Source organism: Thermobia domestica, chromosome 8 (genome assembly GCF_964235325.1).
Source record: "Thermobia domestica chromosome 8, izTheDome1.hap1.1, whole genome shotgun sequence".
Lineage (NCBI taxonomy): Eukaryota > Metazoa > Arthropoda > Insecta > Zygentoma > Lepismatidae > Thermobia > Thermobia domestica.
In genome coordinates, this window is record NC_137461.1 from 236,793,865 (window position 1) to 236,817,707 (window position 23,843).

The following is a 23,843-nucleotide window of genomic DNA, read 5'->3' on the forward strand; positions in this document are numbered from 1 at the left end:
TGCATCCTCTCCAATTCTCGCCGTTCTTTTACTATTTATAGATAGTTGTGTTTAGTTTGCTAAAAGATAGTTATTTGGTTGCGCTACTTTACATTGTTAGTTGCAGACCCAGTTTTCTGTCTCGTGATTTTTAATTTAAAATTTTTTTATTTTTGACCGGGCCGTTACGATGAGTGGGTCCTCTCCAATTCTTGTCGTTCTTTTTCGATTTATAGATAGTTGTGTCTAGTTTACTAAAAGCCAATTATTTGGTTGCGCTACTTTATATTGTTAGTTGTGGACCCAGTTTTCATTCTCGTGATTATTAATTTAAGATTTTTTTTATTTTTGACCGGGCCGTTACGATGAGTGGGTCCTCTCCAATTCTTGTCGTTTTTTTTCTATTTATAGATAGTTGTGTCTAGTTTACTAAAAGTCAATTATTTGGTTGCGCTACTTTATATTGTTGTTGCAGACCCAGTTTTCTCTCTCGTGATTATTAATTTAAGGTTTTATATAAATTTGCCGGGCCGTTACGATGAGTGCACCCTCTGCAATTCTCGTCGTTCTTTTTCTATTTATAGATAGTTGTGTCTAGTTTGCTAAAAGTCAATTATTTGGTTGTGCTATTTTATATTGTTAGTTGCAGACCCAGTTTTCTGTCTCGTGATTATTACTTTAAGATTTTTATATTTTTAACCGGGCCGTTACGACGAGTGCACCCTCTCCAATTCTCGTCGTTCTTTTACTATTTTTAGATAGTTGTGTCTAGTTTTCTAAAAGATAATTGTTTGGTTGCGCTACCTTAAATTGTTAGTTGCAGACCCAATTTTCTGTCTCACGATTATTAATTTAAGATTTTTATATTTTTGACCGGGCCGTTATGTTGAGTGCACCCTCTCCAATTCTCGTCGTTCTTTTTCTATTTATAGATAGTTGTGTATAGTTTACTAAAACACAGTTATTTGGTTGCGCTACCTTAAATTGTTGTTGCAGACACAGTTTTCTCTCTCGTGATTATTAATTTAAGGCTTTATGTTACTTTACCGGGCCGTTACGATGAGTGCACACTCTGCAATTCTCGAGGTTCTTTTACTATTTATAGATAGTTGTGTCTAGTTTGCTAAAAGACAATTATTTGGTTGCACTACTTTATATTGTTAGTTGCAGACCCAGTTTTCTGTCTCGTGATTATTAATTTAAGATTTTTATATTTTTGACCTGGCCGTTACGATGAGTGCACCCTCTCCAATTCTCGTCGTTCTTTTACTATTTATAGATAGTTGTGTCTAGTTTACTAAAGTACAATTGTTTGGTTGCGCTACCTTATATTGTTAGTTGCAGACCCAGTTTTCTGTCTCGTGATTATTAATTTAAGGTTTTATATTAATTTGCCGGGCCGTTATGTTGAGTGCACCCTCTCCAATTCTCGTCGTTCTTTTACTATTTATTGATAGTTGTGTCTAGTTTGCTAAAAGACAATTATTTGGTTGCACTACTTTATATTGTTAGTTGCAGACCCAGTTTTCTGTCTCGTGATTTTTAATTTAAGATTTTTATATTTTTGACCGGGCCGTTGCGATGAGTGCACATTCTCCAATTCTTGTCGTTCTTTTACTATTTTTACATAGTTCTGTCTAGTTTACTAAAAGACAATTACATAGTTGCGCTAACTTATATTGTTTGTTGGAGACCCAGTTTTCTGTCTCGTGATTATTAATTTAAGATTTTTATATTTTTGACCGGTCCGTTATGATGACTGCACCCTCTCCTATTCTCTTCGTTCTTTTACTATTTATAGATAGTTCTGTCTAGTTTACTAAAAGACAATTATTTGATAGCGCTACTTTATATTGTTAGTTGGAGACCCAGTTTTCTGTCTCGTGATTATTAATTATAATTTTATGTTACTTTGCCGAACCGTTACGATGAGTTCACCCTCTCCAATTCCTGTCGTTCTTTTGCTATTTATAGATAGTTGTGTCGAGTTTGCTAAAAGACAATTATTTGGTTGCGCTACCTTATATTGTTAGTAGCAGACGCAGTTCTCTGTCTTGTGATTATTAATTTAAGATTTTTATGTTCTTGACATGGCCGTTACGATGAGTGCACGCTCTTCAATTCTCGTCGTTGTTTTACTATTTATAGACAGTTGTGTCTAGTTTGCAAAAAGACAATTATTTTGTTGCACAACTTTATATTGTTAGTTGCAGACCCAGATTTCTGTCTCGTGATTATTAATTTAAGATTTTTATATTTTTGCCCGGGCAGTTACGATGTGTCCACCCTCTCCAATTCTTGTCGTTCTTTCACTATTTATAGATAGCTGTGTCTAGTTTGCTAAAAGACAATTAGTTGGTTGCGCTACCTTATATTGTTAGTTGCAGACCCAGTTTTCTGTCTCGTGATTATTAATATAAGATTTTTATATTTTTGACCGAGCCGTTACGATGAGTGCAAGCTCTCCAATTCTCGTCGTTCCTTTTCTATTTACAGATAATTGTGTCTAGTTTGCTAAAAGACAATTATTTGGTTGAGGTATTATATATTGTTAGTTGCAGACCCAATTTTCTGTCTCGTGATTATTAATTTAAGATTTTTTTTTATTTTTGACCGGGCCGTTACGATGAGTGCACATTCTCCAATTCTCGTCGTTCTTGTACTATTTATAGATAGTTGTGTCTAGTTTGCTAAGATACAATTATTTGGTTGCGCTACTTTATATTGTTAGTTGCAGACCCAGATTTCTGTCGCGTGATTATTAATTTAAGATTTTTTTATTTTTGACCGGGCCGTTACGATGAGTGGACCCTCCTCAATTCTCGTCGTTTTTTTACTATTTATAGATAGTTGTGTCTAGTTATCTAAAAGACAATTATTTGGTTGCGCTACTTTATATTGTTAGTTGCAGACCCAGATTTCTGTCTCGTGATTATTAATTTAAGATTTTTATATTTTTGACCGGGCAGTTACGATGAGTCCACCCTCTCCCATTTTTGTTGTTCTTTTACTATTTATAGATAGTTGTGTCTAGTTTGCTAAAAGACAATTGTTTGGTTGCGCTACCTTATATTGTTAGTTGCAGACCCAGTTTTCTGTCTCGTGATTATTAATTTATGGTTTTATGTTACTTTACCGTGACGTTACGATGAGTACACCATCTCCAATTCTCGTCGTTCTTTTACTATTTATAGATAGTTTTGTCTAGTTTGCTAAAAGATAATTATGTGGTTGCGCTACCTTATATTGTTAGTTGCAGACCCAGTTTTCTGTCTCGTGATTATTAATTTAAGATTTTTATACTTTTGACCGAGGAATTACGATGAGTGCACCCTCTCCAATTCTCGTCATTCTTTTACTATTTATAGATAGTTGTGTCTTGTTTGCTAAAAGACAATTATTTGGTTGCGCTACCTTTTATTGTTAGTTGCAGACCCAGTTTTCTGTCTCGTGATTATTAATTTAAGGTTTTATGTTATTTTACCGCGCCGTTACGATGAGTGCATCCTCTCCAATTCTCGCCGTTCTTTTACTATTTATAGATAGTTGTGTTTATTTTGCTAAAAGATAGTTATTTGGTTGCGCTACCTTATATTGTTAGTTGCAGACGCAGTTTTCTGTCTGGTGATTATTAATTTAAGATTTTTTTATTTTTGACCGCGCCGTTACGATGAGTGCATCCTCTCCAATTCTCGCCGTTCTTTTACTATTTATAGATAGTTGTGTTTAGTTTGCTAAAAGATAGTTATTTGGTTGCGCTACTTTATATTGTTAGTTGCAGACGCAGTTTTCTGTCTGGTGATTATTAATTTAAGATTTTTTTTATTTTTGACCGGGCCGTTACGATGAGTGCACCCTCTCCAATTCTTGTCGTTCTTTTTCTATTTATAGATAGTTGTGTCTAGTTTGCTAAAAGACAATTATTTGGTTGTGCTATTTTATATTGTTAGTTGCAGACCCAGTTTTCTGTCTCGTGATTATTACTTTAAGATTTTTATATTTTTGACCGGGCCGTTACGACGAGTGCACCCTCTCCAATTCTCGTCGTTCTTTTACTATTTATAGATAGTTGTGTCTAGTTTTCTAGAAGACAATTGGTTGGTTGCGCTACCTTATATTGTTAGTTGTGGACCCAGTTTTCTGTCTCACGATTATTAATTTAAGATTTTTATATTTTTGACCGGGCCGTTATGTTGAGTGCACCCTCTCCAATTCTCGTCGTTCTTTTTGTATTTATAGATAGTTGTGTATAGTTTACTAAAACACAGTTATTTGGTTGCGCTACCTTAAATTGTTGTTGCAGACCCAGTTTTCTCTCTCGTGATTATTAATTTAAGGCTTTATGTTACTTTACCGGGCCGTTACGATGAGTGCACGCTCTCCAATTCTCGTGGTCCTTTTACTATTTATAGATAGTTGTGTCTAGTTTGCTAAAAGACAATTATTTGGTTGCACTACTTTATATTGTTAGTTGCAGACCCAGTTTTCTGTCTCGTGATTATTAATTTAAGATTTTTTATTTTTGACCGGGCCGTTACGATGAGTGCGTCCTCTCCAATTCTTGTCGTTCTTTTTCTATTTATGGATAGTTGTCTCTAGTTTACTAAAAGTCAATTATTTGGTTGCGCTATCTTATATTGTTAGTTGCAGACCCAGTTTTCTGTCTCGTGATTATTATTTTAAGGTTTTATGTTATATTACCCGGCCGTTACGATGAGTGCACCCTCTCCAATTCATGTCGTTCTTTTACTATTTATAGATAGTTTTGTCTAGTTTACTAAAGTACAATTGTTTGGTTGCGCTACCTTATATTGTTAGTTGCAGACCCAGTTTTCTGTCTCGTGATTATTAATTTAAGGTTTTATGTTATATTACCCGGCCGTTACGATGAGTGCACCCTCTCCAATTCTTGTCCTTCTTTTACTATTTATAGATAGTTGTGTCTAGTTTACTAAAGTACAATTGTTTGGTTGCGCTACCTTATATTGTTAGTTGCAGACCCAGTTTTCTGTCTCGTGATTATTAATTTAAGGTTTTATATTAATTTGCCGGGCCGTTACGATGAGTGCACCCTCTCCAATTCATGTCGTTCTTTTTCTTTTTATAGATAGTTTTGTCTAGTTTGCTAAAAGACAATTATTTGCTTGCGCTATCTTATATGTTAGTTGCAGACCCAGTTTTCTATCTCGTGATTATTAATTTAAGATTTTTATATTTTTGACCGGGCCGTTACGACGAGTGCACCCTCTCCAATTCTCGTCGTTCTTTTACTATTTATAGATAGTTGTGTTTAGTTTGCTAAAAGACAATTATTTGGGTGCGCTACTTTATATTGTTAGTTGCAGACCCAGCTTTCTTTCTCGTGATTATTTATTTAAGATTTTTTCATTTTTGACCGGGCCGTTACGATGAGTGCACCCTCTCCAATTCTCGTCGTTCTTTTTCTATTTATAGATAGTTGTGTCTACTTTGCTAAATGACAATTATTTGGTTGCGCTACTTTATAGTCTTAGTTGGGGACTCAATTTTCTGTTTCGTGATTATTAATTTAAGGTTTTATGTTACTTTACCGGGCCGTTAGGATGAGTGAACCCTCTCAAATTCTCGTCGTTCTTTTACTATTTATAGACAGTTGTGTCTAGTTTGCTAAAAGACAATTATTTGGTTGCGCTACCTTATATTGTTAGTTGCAGACCCAGTTTTCTGTCTCGTGATTATTAATTTAAGGTTTTATGTTACTTTACCGGGCCGTTACGATGGGTGCACCCTCTTCATTTCTCGTCGTACTTTTACTATTTATAAATGTTTTTGTCTAGTTTTCTAAAATAAAATTTTTATGTTGCGCTACATTATATTGTAAACTTTATACCCAATTTTCTTTCTTATGATAATTAATTTTACCTTCATATGTTTTTTTAACCATTCCGTGACGATGAAACCACTTCTGTAATTCTCATCATTGTTTTATTAGTTATAAAATTATGTTCCAATTGGCCTCTTTCTTCCAACGTAACTGTATTGAAATATTTGTTTTGTATTCTTTCAACCCTGGTTTTTTCTCAAATGTCTGCTAGCAGATGTCTGCCAAAGTAACCGCGGTGATCCAGATTAGGTTTAAAAAGATCGTGCATAGGACAGTCAGGCGTGCATGTTATGTAAAGAAACATAACATGTAGGCTATTCAAAAAGGCAAAGATCACATGTAGTCAACGAGTGTACTAGGAATTTTCCAGATACATATTGGGCGAAAGTAATTCCGTTGAATATGATACTTCTGTGCACAGAAGCAACAAAAAATGATGAAACACAGATTTTGTACACGTTGCATAATGATACTAAGAAATGCGCTGGAACAGTATACTTAATTTATCCGTTAGGTAAACCTTCTTCCAGGGATACATTTGAGGGGCTTTTCCCCTCTCTTGGAGTTGGAAAAGCCAACTTTAATCCTGACCTACAAAAAACTACATTCCTGTTGTGAATATGCCAAAATAGTAACTACATTCCTGTTGTGAATATGCCAAAATAGTGTCGTAGTGTAGCCCACTTATATTTTGATTTTGTCACTGGTGTGACAATTTTTTAGAAGAAAATTGTTTCTAGAAGAAAACACATGCAACAAATGGAAAATATTCTTTCGACGTTCTCTATGTACTTTGGAGGTGGATGAAATACCAACACGGAGGAAAGAGAATGTGTACTTTTGCTTAGACGTAGCAGCACTTACGGAATTATCGTCCCTTGTATGCCACTTACAAGTGGCTCGCGGAAGGCTGTATTGCAGTTTTGATGTGGATGGCATAAATTAGCGTGGCTGTGTTATAGTAGGCATCTGACACAAGTTGTGAGTAATGTACAGTGTCTGATGCTCTGATGTTATGTGTAGAATTGCTGTATAACAGGATAGGAAGTGTTGCGTACGCTGGTAGAGTGTAGTGTCCAGGTATTCACGTCGTGTAAAACTGTAGACGTTGGCGTTTAAGTAATGTGCCTGCACAATGGCAGATTACCCTGTTCACCAGCTGGTAGATATATGCACCTCATTTATGGAAAGATAAGGGGAAATATCCCAGAGGCAAGGCGTTTATATCGTAACCGTAGCCCTCATAGGAGAGTAACTTTCCCTATATTTTTTCCACGCCTCCATATTCGCCTTCGGGAGATAGAGTCTCTTTAATTTCCCCTACATGAAATCGGAGGAAATTGCACCATGTGGACAGTTGAATTTGAACACAGCGGTTTGGGAATTATCAAAGATGGTCCTGAAACTAGCAGTAGCCATGTGTAGGGCGTAAAAATCCACATGCAACTCTAGTGAACGATCAGCACAGAGATTTAGAGTGAGCGCGCGGCGCAGTATGGTGAAAAATTTTGTGGTAGGACCTTATTTATTACCGGACTGCCTGTGTGGGAGTACGTATAATTTACTTTTTATGTAATGTTCTCCCAAAATTGTTAGATCATGTGTCCTTGAACATAAGACAGTAGATGTGATTCCAGCATGACAGTGCACCTGCACATTTTGACATGTATATGCAGACCTACTTAAGTGAAACATTCCCAGATAGTTGGATTGGGAGAGATTGACCTGTATTATGACAACCTCTTTCACCCTACCTCACGCCCCTTGATCTCTTATTTGGGGCGTTATGAAACGCCTTTTGTATTCAACACTAGCCACGGCAGCCGAAGAACTTGTTGCTCGAGTTAACATAGCTGGGACATTCACCTCCGAAATTTCAGGTGTTTTTGACCGCACGCGGAAAAATTTGCTTCGGCAATGTCATCTTTGCAATGTGCTCAACGGTTGACAATATCACGTTTCACGTGACAATATATATATTCACGTTTGTATGGGCGCCCTTTTGATAGACTTGTCCACCGCCCTCGTTAGTGACCCAGCACGGGCCTGCTCCCTCCATCTCTTTCTTTCCACAATACCTTCTAGCACGTCCCTCATAATACAGTTCCTCCTCAGCCAATATCCTAACCAGTTCCTCTTCCTCCTCTTTAAAATTCTTCTTTTTCTCCTACTGCTAATATTTATAACACCTTCTCATTCGTTTTACGTTCAACACAGCTAATTCTCTCTTTTTTTCTCCATGCCCACATTTCGAAAGCCTGCAATTTTTTTTAATCGCTCTTGCGTAATGTCCATGTTTCTGCACCATAGAGTACATATTGGAATCAGTAAAACAAAATCTCAATATTTAACTGGAAGTTCGTTTAATACAAGAATTATCTAATCGTGGTTGAAAAGAAAAATCTGACGCCTTTAGAGTGTAAAAATAATTTTGTAATTCATGGTATTTCAATAATCTGTGTCGTCTTGATTTTCTCTCATGCGTCTCAAGGGTAGCCTCCCCAGTTTGGGAACCAGTGGAGTGTTGGATCTGTTAAAAAAATATAAACAGATTACGAAACGTGATTTAGCATATCTTATAAGTAGTGAAGCGTTGACACCCATTAAAAATAAAATAAATGTCGTCACCTATGTTGTACACTATCATTATACTTACACGAAGTTAAACTGTATTACGTTTAGAAACATACATTGTATTTCCGTTACTATTGGCGCATTGTAGAGTTTATTATCCCTTATATCCAGAGTAAAATTTACCTATGAAAAGCTTTAGATTTCTTAAATGCAAGACTTGCAAGACTCTTGCATGCAAGACCAAGACCAAGACCAAGACTGGGTGTGCAAGACCAAGACCAAGACTGGACGTGCAAGACCAAGACCAAGACCAAGACCACCCCGGCCTTGGTCTTGGTCTTGCATTTTCTCATCAGTATACTTGAGAGATATGGGAGTTTAGTTTTAGAAAGCTTGATCTTTTTAATAGGAGCATGCACATCGAATATATGTGTTAACTCGTCGTTACACGCACCCGCGGCAAATTGCCGCAGTTTTGCAAAAACACCTGCACTTTCCTTATTCTAAGACAATAGGGGCGGAGGGGCCGAGTTATCCCCTATTCACCCCACCTCTACCTGACCCTGATCAGTTTTTCCACTCACGCGCATGGTTCTGGAGTGGGAGGGTTTGTATTGGTCACCGTGAGCAAATTGCTAACGGCGCGTGTAACCACGTAAAGATTGTTGTGAGCAGGCTGCTAACGGGCGTGTTCTAGTGTTAAGTGTTGTATTTTAAGGGCCGTTTGTTCACTCTTTAAATGTATTGTTTGAAGAGTAGAACAACAGGTGGCACTAGTATCGTACAAAGCTGCAAAGAACAAGTATATTGTATTACTTTCCACATGGCATGAGGACGATGTGATTGGTGAAAGTACAGGTGATGCATGCAAACCATCTACAACAAAAACATGTGGTGTAGATGTCAGTGACGTCATGCAAAAAGAGTATAGCGTATCGAGTGTATCAAATCGCTGGCCACTAAAAATGTTTTTCTTTGAATTGAATGTTGGTGGAATAAATTCGTTTGTTATTCGGAAAGCCAACAACATGGGATATAATGAATTCAACAAGCCCGTAAGAAAAGACTTCTTGAAATCACTTGGTCGACAGCTTATTATGGATCATGCGCAAAGAAGAATAGCTGCAAACTATCCAATCGCAAGAACAATAAAAGACCGGCTAGTTGAAATATTCTAACTTCAGCCTATTAGACAAGAACCTCAAGCAGCACCTGATCAGCGAGGTCACAATAGAGTTTGCGGTATCTGCCCTCGTAGAAAGAACAGGAAAACTACTGTCTTATGCATCAACTGCAACACTCCGAAATGCAAGGAACATAAGACCATCATGTACAAACTGCACCGAGCGTGGCCAAGGACCAGCTGTAAACGATATGGACGGAGAAGGTGACATGTAAATATACGTTCTAAATTTCACTGGACTAGTTTCATAACATCACTGTTCTAATACATTAATGATGTTTTTGTACATTTTTTTTTGTATTTGTAATAATAAAACGAGTGTCAATATGACGGAGAAAATTTCCTATAGCCCAAATAGCTAATGCGGCAATTTGCTCACAGCGCGTGTTCTGGCGTTACTCTGTAAATCCAAGAGTGCAGCAATATGCTAACGTGGCGTGTTCTCGTGTAATAATAGAAAATTCAAAAACTGTGAAAACATAACAAAAATTTTCTCAAAATCTTTAGGTTAATCTTTTTTAGGTACTAAAAGTGTCTATAATAAGCTAAGAAGCCAAAATTTTATAGAATAAATTTTTCACTCTCAATAAAAATGTAAAAATACTGAAATTAACTATCAAAACTTGCGTGAGCAAATTGCCGTCATGGCGTGTCCTCATGTTACAGTTGGGGGGCGTGTACTGACGTGTTAAAGCGTCCTGTACAAAGGAAACCTTCCCGTCTATTGTTTCAAATGACTCAATGTTTTTCCAGTGTATGTATTGAGCATCGCTAAAGAAAATCAAAACTAACATAATCTCGACAGCTAAGAATTTCAAGTTTCGGACTAGGCGGTTTATTAATATCAAGAACCATGTATATAACACAATGATCAGAATTTCCAATAGGGGGACTAACACCATGCCACTCCAGTCTATCTCTGTTATCAGTAACAATAACATCTAACAAAGATTCACTTGTTTCAATTATGCTAGTAGGCTCATTAATTATTTGAATAAGATTTAATCTATTTAATATTGAGTTTAAATATACCGTTTCAGGTTTGTTTATGCAAGTTTGGTCACAGTTCAGATCGCCAATTAAATCAGTGATGCCAATTGAAGGGAAATTTCCCTTGGCGCAGGGAAATTTTGAATAAATTTTGGAGAAAAGGGAAAAAGGGAAATTGCTTGTAATTTCTCAATATTGCAGGGAAATTTGAACATTTCTTCAATCATTTATGGATTGAATGTATTTACGTATCTGATTAAACTCATTAAAATTCAGTATAAATTCAACATCCTATTTGTTCCAAACAATCCGTTGCACATATTTCACATAACTTCTCACAAGTTATCTTGCTTTGCATTCTTTAATATTTATCAACATTACACATCGATCAACATAACATATTTTAAAATCTTTTATCAAAATTAATCTTCCCATTGTTGAATTAAATGCAATGCAATAAGATGAAATATTTCTGAATTAAATTATCATTCCAACTATTATAACGGTTTGGTTTGGATTCGTGTCCGGGACGTGCTGTGTTGGTGAGTTTGCAGTTTAGTCCGTAGCTCTGGCTTACGTTTCTTGTAACTGTTAAAACGATCTGAAGTGTTATATCACCAGCATACCATACTGTTAAGTGGTAACAGAATGGAAGACGGCAGTTGTTCGCTTGAATCTGCATGAACTCCAGTGAAAAAACGGGCAAAAAGAAATGAACTCTCCGGGAGGAGAAAGTTCCTCGTGAGCAGTTTAAAAAATTTGGACCTGAAGGGATGCAAGACCCGCAATTTCAAAATTGGTTGCAGCCAGTGAGAGATTGTGAGTTTACAATTTTCTGGTGACTGTGCGCACAGAATTATAAATTCTTAAGAATTCCGCATCTCTAAACTTTGATTTAGTTTGTATTGTGCTTACGAACATTCCTCGTGTACAGCTAAAGACAGTAGCAGCTAGAGTTTTCTTTGTAACTGTTCGTATTCGTTTCAGTAAATATGGAAGTGCTATTCTTAAGTAAGCACGTACCAAATATATACTTAATATTTTCTTTGTATCTTAGGTTACATTACTATTAAAATCTATCATGATATCTAGGATAAAAATTAAATTTACATAATATTTATTTTTATATTTTTTATGAATTATTTAGGTTGTCCGTCCTGACCGAGGTATTTATAGTTTTTCCTCAGTCACACCAGGCAAATGCAGAGATTGCACCTTTAACATAGGTCCTGACCTACACCCTTTCATCTCCTTTTCCCTCCTCTATCGCGACGCCTTAGATACCTAAACGACAAATCAAGTTCAAATTCAGCGTAAGCTCAAAGGAAGGCTGTCAGGTATTTGCTTGTATGTGGTTATAAGATTGGGGGAGGGGGTGAAGCAAAAACGATTGAAAATGCGTTTACTAAATACAGTACTTGAACGGTTTGGATGAAGGGAAATTTTGTCTGGAAAAGGGAAATTCTGAAGCTTGCGAAGGGAAAACGGCTCTGAAGGAATTGGCATCACTGAATTAAATACAAAGAATCGACCTGTGGATAGAGCTCGATGATAATATCTTCAATGATTGATAGTGAAGTATACGATATATTGGGTGATCTGTATAATGCAGCAAAACCTATTGAATAAGAGTTTAAACTCTTAAAATAATTATTTTTACAGTAAAGTTAAGAAATTCTGTTTGGTCTCTCTAATCCGTCACCAGAGCTGGAGGCAATAGTCTCAAGTTCTAGGTTTTTAAGATAATATACTACTATCTCCCCACACCTGCTCGTGTCTTGTCGTAAAACGGAATACCCTTGTACATCAACTTGTTCAGTATTAACAGATTTATCTAACCATGATTCAGTTACAATAAATATAGCACATTCATTCGTAACGATAAGAGATTTTACTTCATCAATTCACCCTTGAATCCAAGCACCCCCTCGTCTCCAACCCTCCCATCAGAATTTGTGGTTCAACAGGCCAAAAAGGTCATTGTTAATTAGTTAAAAATAAACCTGTGACTCATTTCTTACACACAGGCTTTTACGCAGATCAAAGCAGAAAAGCACATGAGGACTTTCAATTTGTTAGCACTCGTTATACGATACAGCGATGTTTATCTTCTATTTTCAGTGTTATTAAGCTGTGAAATAAGTAATCGCAGTGTTGCCAGCCAATTGTTTTATGTATGTTTTTTTCCTAACGATAGGTAATTTTTCACTACTGTTTTCCTCAGAGATCTCATATGAGTCTCGATATTACGGGAATATGAAAACATGGTCTTTGACGAATCCAACAAGGTATCAATTGTTCCCCTGTTACATATCCCGAGTTACACATAAGCATCATTGCAACAATGTATGTGCGAAAATAACCCTATAATATCACGGTTTCACGTATTATTTTTTTCTTAGTACTTGCTCGCTAGAATTTTGCGATACTTGCAGGATATATTGGAAATAGTCCAGCTCACATTTTCCAGTATTTTTCTCCAGCATGAAAGCAGTGTTGCCAGCCATTTGTTTTTACATTTTTTTTCGTAAAAATAGGTGAATTTTCCCTACTTTTGACAACACTGCTTTTCTGAGGGACCTCATATAAGTCCCAGTGTTACGGAATATGAAAGCGTGGTCTTTGATAAATCCAATGAGGTATAAATCATCACATTGCTACCGTTATGGACCAAGTTACACTTCTTTAAGCAAAACTACCCAATTTTCACCAAAAGACCCTATTAATTTTAAGGGTTAATAAACCACGCATATTACTCGCCAACTGGCAAGCACCTAGGCGATCACTGATCTAGTGTTGCTCCGAATCATATTAACAAGAAATCATTGCCAGCTATTGAAGGTATTCACTACTTGCATTACATAATTTATCAATAGAAGAAAAACAAGCATTATTTAATTTATAAAACCAAAAATGGAAATGAAAATAAAAGAAATGAAATCTGAGTTTTACGTCTCACGATAATGCCGGCAACGTCTCACGGTGAAGAAGACGGATTTATATAACCAAATTTGGGAAAGTTGTACTGGTACTATTCCAGTTGAGTGAAAAAATCTGTGAATGTTAATATTCTTAAACCTAACAAAAATGCAACGATGCTAAAAATTACAGAACGATAGCATTATTACCTTGTAGTTTAACAATTTTTGAACAAGTCATCTTAAACATGCTTAAACAGGCCAGGTTGGTATGTGGAATACTAATAAGTTTTACCAGATGATATCACAAGTTGCAGGAAAGGCAGTTCTATATTTGATGCAATTGGACTTTTAGTAACTTGCACTTAATATTCCATCTTATTTTATTCGCATAATTCATAACATATTCTTTGACAGGGAAGTCCATACTAAAACAAATAAGGCTTATACAGAGATAAGATTGACGTCATTCAGTCTACTACAGGCAATAAAGTCAGCCCTGTAATTTTCAATCATTTTACCATGGAATTGAATGATTTCTTAAAAAGTAAGATAAATATTGTTATATGCTGACGATTTAATCTTTTGAGAAACCTCCAGCTATTAGGAATCAGGAACAATCAAAACTGAAATAATTCCTAAAATTCTCCAGAATTTGAGTTTTGAAAGTGGTTTAGATATTAATTTGTTAAAATCTTCTTTCACAATATTTATCAAAAATATTGAGATCCAATCATTAGCATAATGAACAGTAGATTATATTGCAATAAACAAATATAACATTTGGGACAAATTGTAGATAAAAGGTTAACATAAAAGTCACACCTAAGTCATTTATCTAATGAAGCATGGAAATATATGAATATAAAAGGCTTAAGTGCAAAAAAGAGATGTGAATCCTTAACTATTGAATAAGTTAAAAAATCAAACTTTAACGGCTAAAATACTATACGGAAGCATTTTCTATACCAGCAACCCAATATACTTTTACGATAAAATACAAACGATTCAATATGAAACAACAATCATTTTCTCGTAACCAGTTTAATGCCTAGAATGCAGTCTTACGTTAGAGATAACCAACAATATTCCCATATAAATGAATTTAAAAGTAAAGGTAATTTTTATACTATCTAGATGGCTAAATCTTCATCGTCAATTATAAATGTTTAGAAAAGATAGAAGTACTTAACAGAGAAAAACTGTCCTCACACTTTCAATCTACATGGATATATAAAAGATATAAAAAATAAAAACAGCTCAATTCAAGAATATCTAAAGCTCCAACAATAACAGCATCTGAATTTCATTACGAAATCAAAGAATGCAAGCTCATATTTATTAATGCTTCGAAACAAAATATGAACCTATTAGAGAAGCTGTTTTATGCTACATTTATCTATTGAAAAACAATATTAACTGCCGATGTCTACTTCTATTTTTGAAAGGGAATGCTTTGCTTAAAGGCAAGATTTTACCCTGATAAAGCACTTAAAGATTATGAACGCAGGAATATCCTCTGACGCGTTGAGAGTCATTACAGCATTAATCACCACTGGGAAGTCCAAAACATATTGGAACTTAATTGCAATCAAAAAAGATTTATCAAACATTATACTATAAAAACTTAAAAGTAAAAATTCTTTGCGCGAAATTTCATGTGGATATAAAATTTAATGATAATGCTGATAAATTATCTAAATCTAAGTGGACAAAAACATCAGCACCAATATAAAACTGTAATTTAACAATTTCAAGCATTTTATCATAGATAACCTAAAATTACGAATCTTTCAATGGAAGACAAAAATCTGATCTAATCGAGGTAAACGTTATTGGAAACTTGCATCATATACATAGAAATTCATTGAAAAATGGTCGAGATACAAATTAATCATATACTATCATATGTAACTAAACATTACTTTAACGCCGGCTAACTAAACTTCATTTTATAAAGAAAAAATATGTTGATGCGAATGAGATATTGGTATGATAAATCATCTAATTTCTCAATGTTATTTCTTTAACAATAAAAGAATAGAACTTTTACAATACACAATAACACACTGAGCAAGGCTATGTGATAATATGTAAAAAAAAAAAAACACTATCACGTAACAGTTTCAACACAATAACTGTGTCTTCATCAGACTTCCACTCCTTCTGGCTGCTTGAAAGTTGGTAATCACTTATATACTTTCAGGAGATACTTTTACTTAGGCTCCGCCCCTTCATTAAAAAGTAACACTTATGTGGCTTTCACTTTCACTTTTTAGCTGCACACGTGTCCAATTAAAAGTTTACTTTTTTTCGCTGGATACATGCTGTACTCTAATTATCCTTATTATTTTTTGTCTCTTTCTTTCTTCTTCCTTTTCAATTCTTCTTTAAGCAGAATCTTTTCCCACTCTTTATTTATCGACAATCCTGCATTCCAATTCATCACCTTGTCTCCTGCCTTCATAATCTCCCTGGCTTCCTTCTATTCTCTCACCAAAGTTCTGCTCTCTACTTCTATGACCTCTGCTCCTACCCACTCTATCCTGTGGTTTGTCTCTTTGTGATGCTTGTATATCGCATTGCTGTCCCTTTTCAATCTTACATCATCCTGGTGCTGTTTAATCCTTTCCTGCATTTCCTTTTTCGTTTCTCCTACGTAAATTTTGTTACACTCCGCGCATCCTACTCTATATATTACTCCCCTTTGACCTTTGTCCGCTATTGCTTATCTCTTGGTTCTCCTGACTAGTTCAATTATTCTGCTTCCTCCTTTCCTGTACGTACTAATTCCTGCTTTCCGAAGCATTCACTTTATCTTCTTTGTTTCTTTGCCTAGGCTTTCTATTCCAAGCCATTTTTTGTTCTTGTCTTCTTCCTCTTTCTTTCTCTCTCTTGCTATGTTTCTTCTGACCCTATCTTCTTTGTTGTATCCATTTCTCCTTAGTTGTGTCCAGAACTTCTTTAAATCTGTTTTCCTCTGTTCTTCATTTGTGTTTAGGTCTCCTATTCTTTCTTCCATGCTTTTTATGAAATTCTTCTTTGTACCCTCATCCACATCACTTCGTTTGTGGCAATACACTCCCGCTGCACACTCTTTCTGGTACCAGGATGTAATAAACTCTCCTCCTTCCGACTTCTTTATTTTCATATCTAAAAAGCTTATCTCCTTGTCTACTTGTATTTCATTTTCTAGTCGAATCCCTTTCTTTTTATCTTCCACGTCCCTTACAAATTTCTCCAGCTGCCTTTTCGTTCCCTTCCATATTCCTAAACTGTCGTTCACATAACGGCAAAAAAGAAACAATCTTTCTCCTCCTCTTTCTATCGTCTCCTCCCACCGATTCATTATTATATCTGATAGCTCAAACAAGATCCTATATTAAATCCTTCCATCATTTTAACAATCCTGTTTCTGATTATACAGTATCCATTCTCCCACAATGCCTCTAATCCTTTTCTTACCTTCTAACTGTCCCAATTTTCTATTCTCTTTTTCAAGAGGTTAGTGAAAGAAGGAAAGTTACCGAGGATGAAAGGATTTCCAAAAATCCAGAAACAAGTAGTGAAGTTGAGGCCGGTGCTTAACTGCAGGAATAATATGTTAGAACTGTTGGAGAAAAAGCTTAAGAGGATAGTCGAGGCAGTGAGAGGACATGAAAGTAGGAGAATAGAGAATACGCAAGAGGTTAAGAGGATGATAAATTAGGAAGAAGAAATGAGAGCACAGTGCTATTTAGTCTGGATGTTAAGAGTACGTTCCCGAGCCTTAAGAGAGAAGAAATATTGAGAATAATAGAAGAGGAAATGAATGAAAAGAGAATAGAAAATTGGGACAGTAAGAAGGTAAGAAAAGGATTAGAGGCATTGTGGGAGAATGGATACTGTACAATCAGAGACAGGATTGTTAAAATGAAGGAAGGACTTAATATAGGATCTTGTTTGAGTCCAGTACTATCAGTAGTATCTTGAAAAATACTCCTTTGAATATGTAAATTTTAGATATTGAATGGTCTTGTTCAAGCTTTTTTTTTTTGGATCGTCTATAAGTTGTATAATGTTTTATTACAAACTAAGAAAAAGGCAACTAGGTTGCAATATTCGTGCCTATGAGCAAGGCTCCTCGCAAAAGAATAAAATCAATGAATGATTGTGCTTTTGATCTTAACGCCGTTACCCAGTGAAGTTCATATATTGGTAATTATTGTTTAGGTAATAAAAGTATTTATACCTAGTATGATATTACTTGTACTCAAAATGTATGGTTTCGCTATAGAATAAGTAATTGAGCATGAGTTCCTAGCCGACACTTATTATAGTGGTAAAAGTTTATCATTCACCTTGTTCTATGAGTAGAGCAACCAGATTTTTGAGACTAAGAAAGAGCCACCGTGCGAAAATTTACTGTATTTTCATTGTTAGACAATTTTGCTAAAATTCCCTACCATAATTAATTAAATAATAGGTCAACATTCACCAAAAGTTAATGAGGAATAGCATATTATACGTAGGCCTAGTTGATGACTAACAAAGCGGGATTTGTGGAGAAAAACGGGCATTTGAAATGTTGAACAATTTTTGAAAGAAATAGATATTTTAAATCCGGAACTGCCCCGTCTAAATCTGGACGTCTGGGAGTCTTTTCCATAACATACTTGCCCTCCACCTTCACTGGACAGATTAAGAATACGGAGACATAACTTACACAACAGTGAGACCCACATGTTTTCGTGGAAATAGTGTACCCTTATCTTCTACTCTCTGCTTTTATTGGTGCATGCTGATACTCTATCTGGAATAGGTAAATTTCATATGTATCACCAGAAATAATAAATGAAAAAAAAAAACTTTCATAATATCTCTTAATACCTTCTAAAGTTTTACTTTTTGGGCTAAACTGCCGCAGATGGCGGATTGAGTATAGCCCGCTCCCCCCAGTGATTTTTAACGAATCATAATGATTTTAACGATTCATACTAGTTCATAATGAATCGGAACCGCATGTTATAAAGATTTAAGATGTAAATTCTGTGGTAAGTTAGTTTTAGTATAAGTAGTAGTAGTAGTAGTAGTAGTAGTAGTAGTAGTAGTAGTAGTAGCGGTAGTAGTAGTAGTAGTAGTGGTAGTTAGTAGCAATAGTAGTAGTAGTAGTAGTAGGAACGGGTTAGAAGCCCCGCAGGGGTTGGTTGGGTTCTGTTCTCAATATAAGTAGTAGTAGTGACTCTTCCAGTTCCGGTGACAAAGAACTGGGGGGAGCGGGCTATACACAAGCCCAGATGGCGAATAAGACCCACATGAATCTGTTTTCTAAATTGTATTACTACTTATCTGTTCTTATTTTCATATATCTTACCTACAATTACCCCTATTTCGTTTCAGATCTTCACTATTCACTGATGAGGACTGTTAATCACAAATATTCTTATTTTATATTCCTTTGCTCTTTTTACATCAATATGCATCCATATAGTATTACTGCGCAATTTAGTACCGTCAAACTGTGAAGTGTTGCAAACTACACACTACTCAGAAATTACTAATACTGCTTGTAGACGATCCAAGAAAGCTTGAGCAAGACACTTGTTCAATACCATTCAAGAGTATTTGATGAAAAAGACGTCAGCACCGACGTCACTTTTGTCTTGAATTCAATAGTTTCGTTCAAGAAATTTAGTTTCGGTCCTGTTCTAAACAATCGAATTCAAGAGCATTCAATAGCCAATCAGCGCTCGAGTTGTGTGCAGGAAAATACAAAATAAGTATGATGGCGTCATGAGACAGAGCTGCAGTTGTTGAATAAATATCTTTTCGTTACTCTTTTCCATAATTATCTGATATTCCAAGTGTGCATTATAATAATAAACAAAAGCTAATATTTGCGCCGGAAGATATTGTTAGTATTTTTTGTTGATAACATACACGATTTATATAGTTATAATGCTTGCATACCCATAACATTTGTTAAATTTTGAGGCAATAAGAATTATTAATTTGAGAATTTAATATACAATACCGGGTGTAGATTAGGAAAGAGTCCATTATATATATATATATATATATATATATATATATATATATATATATATATATATATATATATATATATATATATATATATATATAACTGACTTTTCTTGATTTAATAAGACTTTTGTAAGTCTGATGCAGATATGGGCGGTAAGTCTAGTAGCTGAAAAATATTATTATTGCTTCGTTTGGTTTTCTGTGATATCAGCCTTTTCTTTAAACAGTCTTCGATGCCATAGCATAAATATCAAAAGGCAGTCATTGCCTCGTAGTACACACAAGTTTAGGAAACAGTTCGATTTTTGTTCTTTTTGAGTGTGGTTCTGTCATCAGCACGCCATTTGAAGAATCAAATTTTTGAAAAAGCTTAGTATAGGGAACGATTTTATACCTAAGCAGCACTTTACTTTTTTAACGTCAGCTAACCTAACCTGCATTTAATGTAAAAGGGACAAAATAGTTAGTGAAAATTCGATGGGTTTGCTGCAAAATCAATTAACCTGTTTTCTAAATTATTTAGTATAATCTATTAAATTACAAATGCCTGCAAAAAGTAAAAAAATATGCTAATATTATAGCTATTCATGCGCAGGTCTGAACTAAATCAGTACGCAGTTTCGCTTTCATTTGTTTTCATAGTTAGTCAATTGTTTTAGACTGCCATCTATTAACAGGGATATAAAACGGATCCAATACCTCTATGATCGTGTAAAAGTTGTTTCAAGTCCATTCAAGACTCTTGTTCAAGTGTCTTGAACAATACTCCTTTGAACGTGTTAATTTGAAGTATTGAATGGTCTTGTTCATGCTTTCTTGGATCGTCTACAAGCAGCATTAAAGAATGAATTCAGAACTTCTCACTGTGATGAAGGATATATGAACTGACTTCGAAACTGACTAAAAATTCGTGAATGATATCATCCTTCCTTGTTACTTGTTTCAGGGACGTTTGGGGTTCAGTCTCCTATTAAAGACATGTCACTGGGAATTTACAGACACATACGAAAATACTTCTTTCCTGCATGCTAACAATCCAATGGAGGAATACTTATATTCATTAAAAATTAATTTCTTTCTAAATCTCTTACTGCCTCAGAAATTGTTTCTTAAAGAAGGAGCTTCATTAATAGGTGCAGATTGACTTTATGAGGGTTGAGTAATACAGTGTGTGGATGTATGGTATAAGAACTACAGTGGCAAGAACTGAGTCTTGGCAGGAGCGCAGCAAGGTCGCCCGAGCGATAGCGAGGGGGGTTGGTCTGTAGAAAGGAGGCGCGTCAGTGACGGTCAGTATACGTATAAATGACGATAGTAGAAAAACAATTCATAAAGCATAAAACATATGCAATGAGTGTCGCAAAGCTTGGCGACATTTCCTCTATCACTTTCCACACTGTCTTGAAATAGCACTTCCTTTCATTGAATATTATGTGGTATAGAGCACCCTTTCCATTCCGTACTTTTATCTTATTATACATTTAACGTGTACATTCCGGTGCTTTTTAAAATTATTTTTACAATCCAATTGCAAAATCACACTACACGATATTTCTCGTATATTTTATAAATTTATGCCTCAATAACATGGGATAACACTAAAAAAAATTTTGTCCCATTTCACTATATTTATCTCAGATGAAACTCCCCTCTTACTAGTTTCGGCTCTATATTTATGTAGTTCTATTACAGCAGCATACTCATCCTACGTTATTTAATAACAGCAAGTTTGAAACACTGTCATTATGCTCTACTACCAGTTCATCTCATATCGCATCAAACCGCAAACTCATATAATCCAGAAGTTAACATTGGTTTCCTCCCTAATCAATCATCCTACATTGATGACCATCATTACTTTCGGTTACTCTCATAATGATATTTCATCTGATTTTGTTCATTTATCCGTAAATTTTGCATTTTGGGTCGCCATCTGAGACAGTTAACCCTTTTTTTATGTCTATCTATCAGTGACGACGCCAGCCGTAAGTTCCTAGGGGGACAAAGGAGGGGCAGATACATTTTCGGGGGGCGGCTATTTTCCACACCAAAAATGACATTTATTATGTTTGACTTTACATTGTGTATTTCGTTGTTGTTTTTATATTAGGCCTATATGATAAACTTATTTCAAGTAAAATTTGTAACTAACAAATAAGTAACATCTGTACATGAAATATTTTTCAATGCAAGTTTTGAAATCTAAATTGAATTACTTTCACGTTTTCTACAAGTAACAAATTCGTCTAGTACTATATGCTACGTATATACAGTATATATAAAATTTACGACGGGCTGCTGAAAATCTCGTAATCCAACCCAACCCAGAAGGAGTGTAGGTACTAGGTAGAAAGATGAAACTGTAGTTTTGAAAAACATGTTTTCAACAAATTTTCATATTAATAATGAAAACAAATTTTCATATTAATAATGAAATTCTTATTGCTTTCTCAGGCCTCTGAAGTGATTATGTGTGCCCAAACAGCGAATTTCACGAACATCCAGATCACAACTATTATAACATTTTTGTTCCACCAAGGATAGTCACCAAAATAAATTAATAAGAAAATCAGTTAAACACTGCGGGACTCTCCTCCATTATATACAGTGGTGAAGAAGTGATGGCTTAGTTCAAACGTGGCGGTTTCTCAACAAATTATCTAGTGACTGTTCCCGAAATCATGGATGCAATTTGTGACATTATTCTTGAAAAATTGCAACATTTCAGCCAGTGATAGATATAACCTGGGGCCGGGGTTCCTACGCCACCCCAGGTTTTGACTGACAAAAAGAATTTAAGCTATTATTTATACACTTTTAAAAGTGTATAGTAAACTCACGATATACTTATTATAGTCTGAGGTCTGGTTGCAACCCCCTTTCCCAGTTTTTACCGTCTCAGTAAAACTTGTGTCAGAGATTGTGGGCATTTCTTTGGAATGCGTCGGTAGTATAATTCAGAATGGCTTGGGTATGCGCAAGTTCTTGACACAATGGGTTCCTAAAAATCTGTCAGGAGAATAAAAGAGTAGCGGCATTACGAGAAGTCTTCTTCCAATTTGAATGTAATGCTGAGTATTTCGCTCACGAATAGTAAACATGAACGAAATATGGTTGTACCACTATGATCCTGAAAAGAAACAACAGTCAATGGAGTAGTAGCACTCATTTCTTCCTCGCACCAAAAAGTTCAAGACACAGAAGTAGGTTGAAAAACTGTTGCAACATTCTTCTGGGATAAGTATGGAGTCGTACTTAGGGATGCGCACGAGACAAGATTTATGGCTGTCTCGTCTCGAAAATGTGCTGCAAAAGTGATGTCTCGACTCGAAAAATGTATATTTCTCTATTGGAAGAGCCATGTCTCGAGTCGAATTTTGTCAGGAAAATCCTGTCTCGAATCGTCTCGTGCGCTCTCTAGTCGTACTCATTGACTATCTCCGCAACGGTCAGAAATTTAATTCAGAATCTCTGCAATACTCACAAAACTGAAAGAAAAATTCAAAGTTCAACACCGCGGAAAATGAAAAGAAAGGAATTGTGTTCCTTTAAAAGAATACACCTGTCCATCGAATCCCTGCGAACACAATTAGCATTGCATAATCTAGGATTTCAATGTCTAGATCATCATCCTTATTCCCCAGATTTAGCTCCGTCTAACTATTGCCTGTACTTATTTCTTAAACTTAGATCTGATTGAACTTTAGATCTGACAAGGGTAGTGTTACGAATAGTGGTGCGAGGAAGTCTCCAGATTTTTTTAACTTCTGCAAAACTGGAGCACTGTACAAGGTAGTATATTGACTCTCGGGGGAAGTGTAGAAGAAGTAAAACTTCACCATTCTACGTGCACTCCTGGGTTGGGCTACGAATTTTTCAGCAGCTCCACGTACATTTCTAGTCAATATGGTAGACGTCATGTCAGTACTTTGAAAGAAAATAAGTAAGGGAGCAGTAGTGCATACCAATTACTAACTAAAGATCAACACTCTGACAATGCGTTTTATTGGGAGCTAAATAAATAATCGATTTAATTCCATATATTTATTATTATTATCATTTGCAGGAAGGGAAAACACAACTTTCTTTTCCTTCAAAAACTTAAGCCCTGGTAGTCGCAAATTAAGCTGTTATAAGCCCATCCTCCGAATATTGAAAGCCGAGAATAATGTTCAATAGAAGTATAAAACCTTTAAATAAAACAAAATATGAAACTGAAAACTTTAAAACTGGATAAATACAAACACGTTATGTAATTGGTTTTACCTTTCTTTTGTTTCTAATCGAAGTTGATCCAATGAGAAGAAAACAA

The 23,843-nt window shown here is 35.4% G+C and overlaps 1 protein-coding gene across 4 annotated transcripts in view; it reads left to right on the forward strand.

Annotated features, from left to right (window-relative positions):
* The first annotated feature begins 17,605 nt into the window (after positions 1-17,605).
* The window catches only part of LOC145693497 (thialysine N-epsilon-acetyltransferase), an 88,422-nt gene continuing 82,184 nt past the window's right edge, over positions 17,606-23,843 (forward strand). For 2 of the 4 annotated variants that reach the window (XM_081769560.1, XM_081769556.1), the window contains exon 1: positions 17,606-17,704. The gene's annotated coding sequence lies outside the window, so the exon portion shown is untranslated. Of the gene's footprint in view, positions 17,720-23,843 lie in introns of all 4 variants that reach the window. The other 2 variants (XM_081769559.1, XM_081769555.1) reach the window with 1 other exon arrangement.